This window comes from Helianthus annuus, chromosome 11, assembly GCF_002127325.2.
Source record: "Helianthus annuus cultivar XRQ/B chromosome 11, HanXRQr2.0-SUNRISE, whole genome shotgun sequence".
In the NCBI taxonomy this organism is placed as follows: domain Eukaryota; kingdom Viridiplantae; phylum Streptophyta; class Magnoliopsida; order Asterales; family Asteraceae; genus Helianthus; species Helianthus annuus.
In genome coordinates, this window is record NC_035443.2 from 185,045,870 (window position 1) to 185,058,869 (window position 13,000).

Genomic DNA, 13,000 nt, shown 5'->3' on the forward strand with positions numbered 1-13,000 from the left:
CACAGAAAGTAACACAGAAACAAAGGTAGGTAAAAAAAACACAACCAGCAAATCACAAGGACCGGCGAAGCCTGGACAGAGGTCCGATCAGAGGTTCGTCACTCAAGGTGCCTCCGCAGACGTAATCCAGGGAGCCACAACACAACTGACCAACTAAATGCAACAGAGTGAACCCTCTCTGTGTCCCAATAAATCAAAACCGGTATGCCTAAAATCCGGTATCAAGATGCCTAGACTCAAAATAGTCAAACAATGATGCAGAGTAAAATAAAAGGGAGAGATGGAACGGACTCACAGTGGGTGCAAAATCTCCGGTCAATCAGGCTTGTAACCTTCGCTTAGGGTTACAAGTTTTCTGATCAGAGAACCAAGAACACAATCTGTTGGTTTGCCCTAAAGAGGGACCAACTAGAGTCTTCTTCAAGAGAAATGCAAAAAGCCCCAAAAATTAGGGTTTCAACCTTCAAGAGTAGATCTGCCTCCAGGAAGTCAAAGAGGCTTCGGAAACAGAAGACAGCCACAAACCCTAGAGCTTAGGGTTTTACGAACAGCGGCAAGACCAGAATCAGAGCAGCGGAAGACCACCAGAACACCAGTTTAACCTCGGAGCTCTGATACCATGTCAGAACTCAAGGATTGAAACTACAAACACAGTTTTATTATGAATCTCAGCAAACAGATACACGCAATAGACAATCAGTCAACACAGATTGTTCTACAAGTGAAGATCTCCAGTAGGATGATCTGTATAAGACAGAAGGAAACCCTAATCTCACGAATGTACGTGTGAGCAGAGGGAATCAAGACAGAATGATATAAGATGAGAGCGAGTGAAGTAAGGAGCTCAAGTATATCAGCCACACCAACCACCCTTCTTTATAAGGGCCAAGCCCTAAGGGGCCACCGAGAATCATGGGAGCCCAAAGCAGGCAACAGCTAAGCCCAAAGACAGCAACAGCTTGGAACAGCTTGGCACAACGGCTACTAGCCCAAATACAGCAGAGCAAACCTCACAAACAATAAACATGGAAATAAATTAGAGAAGGCAATGAACATTTAAACTGAATAAATAGTATAAATAGTATTATATAAATAGTATTTTTAACAAGTTTGGTAAATATATTTTAACTCTTATTTTTATTTGTTTAACCCTAGATTACCCACCATGCAATAAACTTAATACCCAAATTATTAACTATCAAATATAATTATCTTGATCCCAGCCGACATTCATAGCTTTTTGTTTCTGCGATTTTACTCTGCGCCTCTGCCGAAGACTTTTGGGGCCAATTTTTGGTGAGTGTTGCAATCCTTATCCTTTTTGTGTTTTCCAATTCTAGATTTCCCAATTCACAATTTCCACTTTCCAACAAGGGTAACAATTCTTTAAAAAAATTTTGAGTCTCATCACTTTACGCCCTTCGAAACTTTTGGTCAAGCTCCGCCACTGGTCAACGGCGTGGAGGGCAGCGTGGTGTTGGAGGTGGGAGGTTTTCCACCAGCGTAGAAGGAAATGTGGTGGGGACGTGGCGTTAATTGATTGGCTTGTGATTGTACCCGTTGCCTCCAACGGCTAGTAAAAAAATTCAATAATAATTACTCTTCTTTATATATAATTAGATAATCTACACCATTTTCTTCTATTTTTTTACCTTCAAAATCTCTCAACTTTCATCTTATTTCTCAAAAAAACTCTTCAAAATGCTGGTTATTCGATAAACCGAAGAAGAAGACATTGCGTTATGTGAATCGTGGGTCGTAGCGGTGGTCGACCACGGGGCTCCAATCCACGGCACCATTCTTTGTCTAATAAAATTTTGTTAAACCATAATATATTAATGTTATCTATTACCCTACATCCCATGGCTTTATAGCCTAATGACATCTTAGGGGTGTGATAAGACTTTAGGACCAATAAGTACTGGGTTCGATTCCCAGAAGGGAGTTTTAACACTTTAAAGGCTTAACAACTTGACCGATCAAAAGAGTGAAGATGAACAAGAGTTGTATGGGTTACATGAAGGGGCGAAGAGATAAATTGAAGAGAGAACACCCTTAGTTATTTAAATTATTTTTAAATAATCTTAGGCAGGCTTAAAATCTTGGAGTTACCCTCAAATGAAACTATTAGATGATGAATGGAAGAAATAATCTTTTGGGCTGAATGTGTTATTTTTGACAAACTATAAGGACTAAAAAAGTTGTTTTTATTTAATAAAGCTTGGGAAGTCGGATATATGCATTACGATTTGATGAATTTATGAACGATTGTTTCATTTATTTGATGTAAAGTAGAGTAAAGTAACATTTGTTGTTTAAAAAAGAAAAAAAACAACTATAGAATGTATTATTTTTATTTTAATAACGTTTAACCTTCTTGAATTAGACTCTTTATCGATACCTCTATTGACTGATTGAGTCACTAAAAATTTGCGAATCGAGCTTATAAACAGTTAAACTAGAAGCAAAATTTGACGCATAATCAATGAAGCACTAAATAAGTGGCATCACAATTCATGAATCTGAAAGGCATACCCCACCAAGTTAGTCACTCGATCATCGGTGACAAATATTGGACTTCAAGCAGAAAAAAAAAGATGATCAAAGAGTATATAGATATGAAAAACCTATTTTTGCTTTAACGCAATGAGTTGCGGGAAAAGCGAAAGAACACAAACTTACACTTTATTAGGTTTAATAAGAGAATAGAAATATCCCAAGGCCATGACTAACGAGGATCACAAATAGTGCAGAAGCTGAATATCAAGGTGTTACCTACCTACGTTGTTGCTAAATAGCCTACTATATGTATCGTGCTACAATTGCATCATCGTGATAATGCAAGTACAATGTATTTGTCACCTAATTGATAAAAATGTTGATATTGATTTACATGAAAGAACATATTGCCCTTCTAAACACGTCTATGTGTTAACTGTTAAATGTTCACTCGACCTATCATACGATATATTTACTAAGATTTTCCGTAGTAGCTATGTTTCAAGTTTAGATCAAGTACTCTAAGTACTCAAATTGCAAGGGATATGTCAACTATCGATAGGTTAGACGGTTTTTAGTCTTTATTGGTGTGTCTGTATATTATGTTTGTACATGGTATAAGAGATTTATGTGGTTTCATTGTAACAAATATTGATCCACCATGAGAAATTATAGCGATTTGTATATTAATTATAGCCTTTCACTATGTTTTATTATAAATATTTTTAATTCGTTCCTGCTGAACTTAAGTACACATTGACAAGATGGAGACACACAATGACTTATGATTAAAAGAAGGGACCCTTAAAAGACATCTCAATGAGTATTATGACTGCACCACTCGATGTTGAAGTTTCAGATATTGAACGTACATATGAACATATTTGGTAGATCATTTAGCTATTTGCCAAAGTTCATTTATTTAAATTCATCTTAGATACACATTTGTATTTTATGTGTATACAACTAGGTATTTTATGTGTTTTAGTTTTATAACGCCTGCCGTGTGCTCATATATGTGTAAGTTATATTAAATAAAGAAACAAGGCAATTTGGATAAATCAATCTGACTGTTTTTTTGCCAATAATAATCTCATCAACTAAGTTTAATCCCGCCAGTGGTCCAACCTTTTTCAATTTATTTGTATAAGGTTCGACGTTAAATAACTTAACTGAGTTAAGTTTTTTTTTTTTTTTTCAAATTACAAATTGATGTTTTAGGGCTTTTGATCAGAACAAGATATGAGTCGACTGATGTAAAACTTACCTCAAAACGGTATTTCAAACGACCTGATTTTTGTTAATTGAAAGTTTAAACACCTTGATTGAAGCACCGTTTCGAAATTTGGAGCACTGTTTCGAGGTAAATTATATCAATCGACTCGTACCCCGTTCTAATCAAAAGCCCTAAAACACCAGTTGTAATTCGGAAAAAAATTAACCCCGTTATGTTTTTTTAATGGCAGACGATTATAGAAACAAAATGAAAAATGTTGGACCTCTATCGGGAATAAACTCATATAGGATTAGTATTGGCCTAAAAGAACTAGATTAGATTATTTAAATTCAATTTACCAATAAACAATCATACTAAGCTAATATCTTCATATCTTTTTTTTAAATCTTTTTTAGGGATGGTTCAAAACAATAACTAATATATTTTATATCATTTTCTTTAATTTTAATATATTTATAATATCACAAATGAATAGTTATTTTTGTTTAACCAGTAACTTGTGTTTCTTATATCAAATGCAATCGCTAATTGAATGCATCTAATGGGCCTCAACCAAGCTGAACAACCCAACTTTACCCAAGTGCTCTTGACTAAAAAAAGATGGGCTCTTCATCCAAACATACATTTTGGGCTTTTACTAATATAAAAGCAGCACATATGTTTGAATGTGCCCCCTATAAATTGTACAAATATTTAAGATAACATCTTACACACTATTTCTATATAGAGATGGGCATAATAATCGGTTCCAAACCCGACCTGTTAGTGCCTACCCATAACCGGTTCCAGTCCCAACCCGGTATAAAGCATACCCGGTTCCGGGTTTAAAAAAACCCGACGGTTCCTACCCGGTTCCATATTTAAAAAAAAAAAAAATAAGTTCCATACCCGGTTCCAACTTGTACCCGGTTCCTACTCATACCCGTACCCGGTTTCCATGCGTACCCGGTGCCACTTTAATTATTAAAGTTTAATAAAGCTGGGCTTTCTACTCTCAAAACAGAGCCCATCAAGCAAAGCCCACAGACTATCATACCGTTGGAATCGATTCTAACGGTCAAATTCAACATTTAATACAAATCTTACCGTTGGAACCGATTCCTGACCGTTGGAACCGGTTCCACCTATAAAAACATTGCCATTTTTTCAAGATTATCACACAATTCTCCCTAATCTTCTTCTTCTAGCTTATTCTTCTATAATGGCTACCAAAACTTCCAAAGTTACAAACTCCACATCCGTCAACAATGGTGATCAATCCGCTCCATTTGTCGTTGGAACATTATCACACAATCGCAATATTGAGGTGTGGTGTAATTGGGACTTGGTCGAGTTGAGTGATGGTTCGCAAAAGGCCCAATGCAAACATTGTGGCTTCTTGTTAAGCAAGGACTCTAACTCAACATTAACCAAGCATGTTAAGAAGTATTGTAAGACATTAAAGGAGGCGACACTCGGTCAAGTGCAACTCTTAAAAGACAGTACGATATTCCGTTATGAACATAACATAACTCGCGATAGGATGGCCAAGTTGGTGATTAAAAAAGCGTTGCCGTTTGGACACTTCGACGACCTCAATCTTACCAATCTTATTAGAGAGACGCTTCAACCACGCTACAAACACGTAAGTCGTCGTACTTTAAAACGCCATTGTTTGAAGTTATGGGAAAATGCTAGAAAAGATTTAATTGTTTGTTTTAAAATTCCAACATATTGATTTGAAGATTAATTTAACTGGACACGACTGTTGAGAACTGGTTCCATGCAGTAGTGTCAGCCTTTTTCCTTCACATATATGACAGAACCCGTTCCGACCCGAACCCGGTTCTGTTGAGAACCGGTTCCACACTACCCGTAACCGGGTACAACAGGTTCTGGTTTTTTGGGCAAATACCCGGGTATGACCCGGAACCGGTTATGAGAGGAACCAGGTACGGTCAAATTTGAGGGGAACCGGGTACGGGTAGGAACCGAACCCGGGTATTAAAAATACCCGATTATGCCCATCTCTATTTCTACACCTTTGTTTACCATTGGACAAGAACCTTACACACTATTATATATATACACACACCACTATACTATCAACCCTTTGTTTGGTATGACTTATTTAACGAGTTTATATTGCTTGAAGCCACAAAAAGGTGACTGACTGCAGTAGTTTTCTTACATATTTAGGAGCTAATGTGAGTGTGTCTACGTATTATTATTTAACATATTTCGAACGTTTGGAGCTAAAGACCTTAAATATATATATATATAAGTAGTAAATTTCCTCGCGCGTTACGGGGTCCAAATATAAAGTAATTTGGATTTGTACCATGAAGACTTGAATCATTTTTGAACAAAAGTTACGTTAAAACGTAGATAAACTGAAGATGTATATTAAAATAACCACGAAAACATATTATACTTGACCCGACTTATTCGTGAAAGAAATTTAGGTCAGAACCAACTTCAACTTGAACTTACACCAACACGTACATAAAAAAGAGTACAAAATTATGTTTTTTTTTAAGTTTAAAATGGTACCGCGCATTGCGGTGGCGCCAAAACGTAAAGTAAGTCGAATTTATACAGTCTAATGAAAACGTATTATATTTGACCCGACTTGTTGTAAAATAATTTTTATGCCAAAACGTACACCAACTGAAACGTACATAAAGACAAAAAAAAAACACATATTATATCTGAGCATATACATTTTCAAAGAAATTTAATAAACTTGAATTTATACCAACATATACATAAAAATAAGCACGCAAAAAAATGATTATAAGGTTTTTAGAAAGTTGAAAGGTTGTAAGTGGCAATACTAAATGTTGAAGGGTAAAGATTAAAAACAAAAACATACTAAAAGACAAAAAAGTTAGCCCACTTGAAGTTACTGCCGCGCGTTGCGGCGGCGTTTAAACTTAAAGTAACTCAAATTTATACGGTTTAATGAAAATGTATTATATTTGACCCTACCTGTGTCCGAACAAAAGTAACGTTAAAACGTAGAACAAATGAAAATGTATATAAAAATAAGCACAAAAAACGTATTATATTTGACCTTAACCAACCGGAATCTATACTGACACGTACATAAAAATAAGCACATAAGAATATAAAGTTTTATTAAGTTATAGAACGGTATGGTGCGTTGAAACATAAAGTATTTTGAATTTATATCATCTAATGAAAACGCATTATATTTGACATGACTCGTTTTAATTTATAATGTTTTATTAGATCAAAGAATGGTACGAAACGAAAATTATTATATTTGACCCGACTGATTTCCAAAAAAACAAAAAAAGTCACAAAAACAAATAGAGGTGGCTGCTGCATGGGCGGACCTAGATGAAGCCCAGGGTGGACGGACGCACCCCTTGAAAAAAAAAGTGTATATTTTAGGCAAAAACCCGATCGCAACCCCTAAAAATATGCTTAAACCACTCATCCACACCCTCAGCAAATAACTCCTTAGTCCGCCATTGGGCTGCTGCTACTGTAAATCCATCTTCTATTTGTAAATATATACAATATTTAATTGTTATGTAAAGCATATTATTTATAAAAATGTTAAAATATCATAATTCAATCCAAACATATATATTTATATTTTTAAAATTTGTTAATTTTTTTATAACAGAACACATCTCTTACATAGTAATAGTAAAAAAAAAGTATATTTTGAATTTTCTTCTTACCTAAAAATTTCAGTTCTTGATAGGAATATAATGAAGGCCATTTAAAATTTAACCTTTAAAAAACATCCATAGTTTATCTACAAATATAGAGATTTGTTTTCTCAATTTACCATTTTAAAAGTTGTATATTTATTTACATGGTATAAAATTAATAGTTTATCAAGATATAAATTGTAGTTAATGGAAAAAACCATCTATACAACCTAATAAAAGCCTTAATTAGGAGACACATGGCATCCATCTAGGGCCTCTATTTTCTATTTTCCCGCCTAAAACACTAATCCTTTTGTGCACCCGGTGTGAATGACCCGTTTTAATAATATGGGTCATAATCACGCGTGGGCATATATTTGTTATAACCCGAATACACCAAACTTTTCTTCTTGCACTAGGGTTTCATCTTCTACAACACACTTCTCATCTCCATCTCAGACGGCTGATTTTCCTAAGAAACCCTACCTGCGGCGCTGATTTACGTCGGTTTCTGGTATGTTGATTGCATTGTAACGCCTATTCGTCTTCGTTTCCTTTAACGTATCATCAGATTGTTTCAGTCCGGTTTCGACAAACAAAGGTATGATTCTCAACCTCTACACCAATGTTGATTCTTTCACTCCGATTTGGTGTACACAGATGACATACCTCTTTTTGTCCACATACGATTGTGTTTTACACATCATCTTTTGGGTTGGAGAGTAAAATCTATATCCAAAAGTTGTGCTATGTAAGCAAATATTGTGTTCATAATTGTTAATCATTTGTTTGTTCTTTCCTTTATTTGATTTCTATTATTTAAATGTGCTGATTTGATGCTGTCTTGGGGCTGTTTTGTGTTTATTTGGTGCTTTTTGTGGCTGCGGTTTCACTTTAAATTGATAGGGTTCTGGTACTCGGAGAAACCAATTAATGGCAGCTCAATCCTCTTTCAGCATTCAAACGCTCATTTTATGAACCTCTGGTATTTGTTCTAACCCTAAATATGTTATTCTTTATATATGTTATTCAAAAACGTCATGTGTTCAATTGATACATATATGTGATTGAAGTTTTTTGGTCTTAATGTTTAGTATAACAGAGTTTTCTAATCTTTTAATGTTTAGTGTACCAGATTTCAACTACTGTTTCATGCTTTAATACTTTTTTATGAGTCTGAATTCATGATTAAATATCTCTTCATTGTTTAAAGAAAAACTGATGATTTTAATGGCTTTTTTTAACAAACAAGAAAAATTGTTCTGTTTTTTTTCTAATTTTAATGTTCGGATTAACATATTTCAATGGCGTTGAAGATCTAATACCTTACTCCTCTCTCACTAAATGTATACTTTCTTTCACAGTTATATGTTCAAAACAGGTTCCCCATTGATGTCCCAGTCAGCTGTTGATGAAGGGTCCAAAACTGGAATCAAAGGGTCTGGGATTCTGAGCTCAGCAGCTAAACCGAGCAACAAGAAGTTAAAGTTTTTGATCAGTAACACATAGCACGGTTCTTCTGGTCTGCATCTGTAAACTTAATAACTCGATTTATCACTCATGAAGTTGATGTTTGGTTTGTGGTTTACTGTTTATAAATGTTGTTATTGCAGCCATCAAGGATCAGCATCTGTTAGTCGACACATGACCATTTTTATGGTGCTCAGGGCCATATGTTTGATGATTTTCACCCAAACAAGGTCAAGATGCATACTTTGTTTTAGTTCTAACTGTTTTTGGTAATAGTAATGATAGTTTTGTTTGAAAGATTCATCAATGGAATTTTGGTTTCAGGCCGATGTGATTATTACCTTGGCTGGATCAAATGGAGGATCATGGTCAACCAGTTTCTTACCAAATTCATCATTAAAGCCATATGATGGTGAGACTATTTCTTTGAACGATAAGAATCGCATTGATGTTTGTTTGTGGTTTACTATATAAAAATGTTGTTATTACAGCCATCAAGGATCAACATCTGTTAGTCGACACATGACCCTTTTTATGGTGGTCAGTCCCATATGTTTGATGATTTTCACCCAAACAAGGTCAAGATGCATACTTTGTTTCAGTTCCAACTGTTTTTGGTAATAGTAATAATAGTTTTGTTCGAAAGATTCATCAATGGAATTTTGGTTTCAGGCCGATGTGATTATTACCCTAGCTGGATCAAATGGAGGATCATGGTCAACCAGTTTCTTACCAAATTCATCATTAAAGCCATATGATGGTGAGACTATTTCTTTGAATGATAAGAATCGCATTCAATGCTATTAGTAATTTTGTTAACACACTAATGATGGTTTGACTCAAAAAGTCAAGTAACTAAGCATGTAATTAATTGTTTGTAGGGAGGGCAATGTCGCACAAAGCTTAGACCGTTTTTTTAATGTCAGTCACTTAACCAATTACCCATCAAAGATGGAAGCTTTTGACGAGGTGTTGCATGTGATTAGAATTCCACTTAAAAATGATCGTCAACTATTGAATTAGGGAAACCCACCCACAGGTATGAAGCGGAGATGAGCTTAAGAATAATGATTGTTTTGATTTGGATGAGGTTTTATTGCATTAGAGTTTTATATACTGTCATTTGTTGCATGAATAGTGCGTATTTTTGGTTCAGCGACCGCAATGATGATATATAAATTCAGATTTTTATTTATTATTTTGTATTAAATGAAACTTATACATCAACTACCAGTGCTCCTATTCACAACGTGTTTGATCACCAATAATTATAAGCTGGGGCCTAGGATAACGGAGGCCTGGGAGTGCCCGGCCTCCAGCGATTTTTTGCGTGCAGTGTTAATTTTATCGAAAATTTACAATTTTTTTGTAGTGTAAATATTGGATGTTTAAGAGCCTGACCCCCACTGTTTCGGATTTTTAGAGTCCGACCTCCTCCGAGTTTCCATTCAAGCTCCGCCAATTCAAGCTCCGCCAATCAAGCTCCGCCACTGATTATAAGGTGAGTTTGAATTCTGAGTGTTCAGGTACATATTGTCTTATAGCTTCTTTTACACTAAATAAGCCTTTGTTAAGCATGTACGCGATTCTCAAACACACTGATTCAGGCGATTCTAACACATCGGAAGGGGAAGGGGATAATTAAGGATGATAAAGGTAAAGGTTCACAACATCAAACTCGGGGTTACACTCTTCTCTGTTGTTATTTATTTTTTTTTTTTGCATCAAAATTTGTTAAAGGCAAATAAGATACCTTGATTGTACTGTAAGGCACATACTTCCTCAGTTTCCTCCTCCTGAACGCAGGTTCATACTTTGTTAATTTTGTCCTCTAATTCAGTAATGATGCGTGTGGTTTTATAGTAATTAACTTTTATAAAATATTTGGTTTTCTTTTATGCGAGACCTGGCAGGGGACCTTGCTAAAGGAGTTTGAGAGCACTTTGACTTCCAACACTTGAGCAGGTATTGTGCCTCTTTGCTTTTCTACTTATGGAGCTTTTGACATCCTTCAAATCGTCTATTGTAATTTTTCCTGGAGGTTGCACTTTTCGACCCGTTTACTTAACATGGTCAGGTAGCGGGTCAAAGCAGGTAACTATTAGCGTGAGTCAAAATAGTTGGGTCGAGTAAGTTTGCAAATATCTTTATCTTTTCATTTGATATATTATTAGCCTGTTATATGACTTAAAAACTATATTACAAAAATATAACCGAAGCCGAACCGATTCGGTCATTTGGTTCGAACAACCAATCCTCTGAAAGTAAAAAAGTTCAGTTGTCCCTTCAAATGAGCCATCACCTTCGCTTTCGAAATGAACATGTCATTGTCAATGTAGGTTTTTTAGTTGAGTAACCAATCCTCTAGATGTTGCAAACCCACTTGATCCGACCCGTTTAGCCAATTCATTTTTTTTACCATATTGTTTCTTTCTGAGGTTGAATTACACGTTATGCTGGTAGCTAAACATGGGAAAAGTTGTAAGTTTGTTTTGTTTTTCACCTAATAAAATGGTGTTATGTTGTTTATCAGGTTATTCATGCATGGTTAAGCTATTTTCCAATCAAAGGAGATCTTATTGAGGCTAAAGGTGTTCACGAGATACTTTGTTCATTGGTCGAAAGGCAAGTATGGGTAATGCCTTTTTTGGTTCTCCTTTACCTCTTTTTGCATTGCTTCTAACAAACTCTGCTATCTATCACAAGTTAGACATGGAACTTCAGGGTCCCAACAACCTACATGTGCCAAAAATTGTTTCTATATTGCTGAAGTTAGTTATCCTTCATTAAGATAGTATTTTGGTTTTACTCTGGAATGGGTTGATTCGGGATACATAGAAAACTTAAGAATCGTTGTTATGAAAAAAAAATGATTTTACACAAACTTTAATATGTATATTTAACTGGTCAAACGGTAAAATAAATAAAATACCAGCGCATAATGAGCAGGTCAAGTAGGCGCCAGTCTTTTTCATCTGGTAGGCTTAACATATTTGGGAATACATTACATAGTTTGCCTTCATTTAACCACAAGTCTTTCCGAAAAAAAAAACGCCTCAGCGTCTCGTGTTTCGTTTAGTCGAACTAGATTTGGGTTAAGGGTAGTTTGTGGCAACAGTGAGAAGGCTAGGTTGCAGCAGCGTTCATGTCGCTGGCAACCAGTAGGTGGCGAGTGCATAGAATGGTGGTTGGTAATATTTGTCGATTTAGATCTTTTATAAGTTAATAGGTTTCGTGAAATCTTAATTAGTTATATAACTTAAATTGACCCAAATCAACCTATTTAAACGCACAAAAATTACCCAAAGCAACTCAGCAACTCATATTTTTTATAAAATAAATCATGTCTGCCATGAGTGTTCAATTGGTAACTTTCAAAATTATTGGACAGACTATTATTTTATGTCAAGGGATTACAATATAAAACAGTTGACTGTTTTATTTAAAAAACAATTAAAACTAACACCAGAGCATATTTTGGTTTTGAAAGATGAACTTATAAATAAAAACTCTCATTTTATCTTTTCAACAACCTACGTTTGTCAACTAGAATTCTACTAGATATATTTATGTCACATTTGACCATTTGTTTTTCATGATTATCAGTTTTTCAGTTATGTTTTCGTACTTTGGTTAATCATTTTTTAGGCTTTCCCTTATTTAGTTCTTTGCAGCTACTACCTCATGTATGCTTTGCTGGTGTTTTTTTATTGTGAACATATAACCTTCTTTTCTATCTATTGGAATCTTGATGAAAGTCTCATATCATCACTTTTGTAACAAGTTAAGTATGCTTTAAACGAACTTATGAAGATAGTTTAAATTATAAAGTTAGTGGTTATATTGGCAGTTTACGAGCCTAGAGATAATAACATTTGGAACAAGTTAAGAAGCAGCAGGAGACGCAGGTGTGGATGAAGCTGACCCAGGAGAAGAAAGCGTAGCTGCAACATCAGCAACAACGCGGAAAATGTCACCATCTTATTCTGTTTGTGTTTCCTAAAGTAAACGTTCTTGGTTAATTTTCATGTTTATATTAACGCAGTTTCAGGGTAGTGACGGATTTCATTCGCAGCGTCAGTTCAAAATTGCGGATTAGGTCATACAGCAAATTGGAAAAATGTAA

General features: G+C 35.1%; 2 long non-coding RNA genes across 2 annotated transcripts; both read left to right on the forward strand.

The window, feature by feature from the left end:
* The first annotated feature begins 7,840 nt into the window (after positions 1-7,840).
* Positions 7,841-9,276, forward strand: LOC110887478. The gene is made up of 4 exons (XR_002563339.2): positions 7,841-8,389; positions 8,769-8,926; positions 9,018-9,104; positions 9,199-9,276. It is a non-coding gene; the product is annotated as an uncharacterized LOC110887478 (long non-coding RNA).
* Positions 9,277-10,455: 1,179 nt separating this feature from the next.
* On the forward strand, positions 10,456-11,503 carry LOC118484327. The gene is made up of 4 exons (XR_004873347.1): positions 10,456-10,530; positions 10,615-10,680; positions 10,788-10,839; positions 11,408-11,503. It is a non-coding gene; the product is annotated as an uncharacterized LOC118484327 (long non-coding RNA).
* The last annotated feature ends 1,497 nt before the right edge of the window (positions 11,504-13,000 follow it).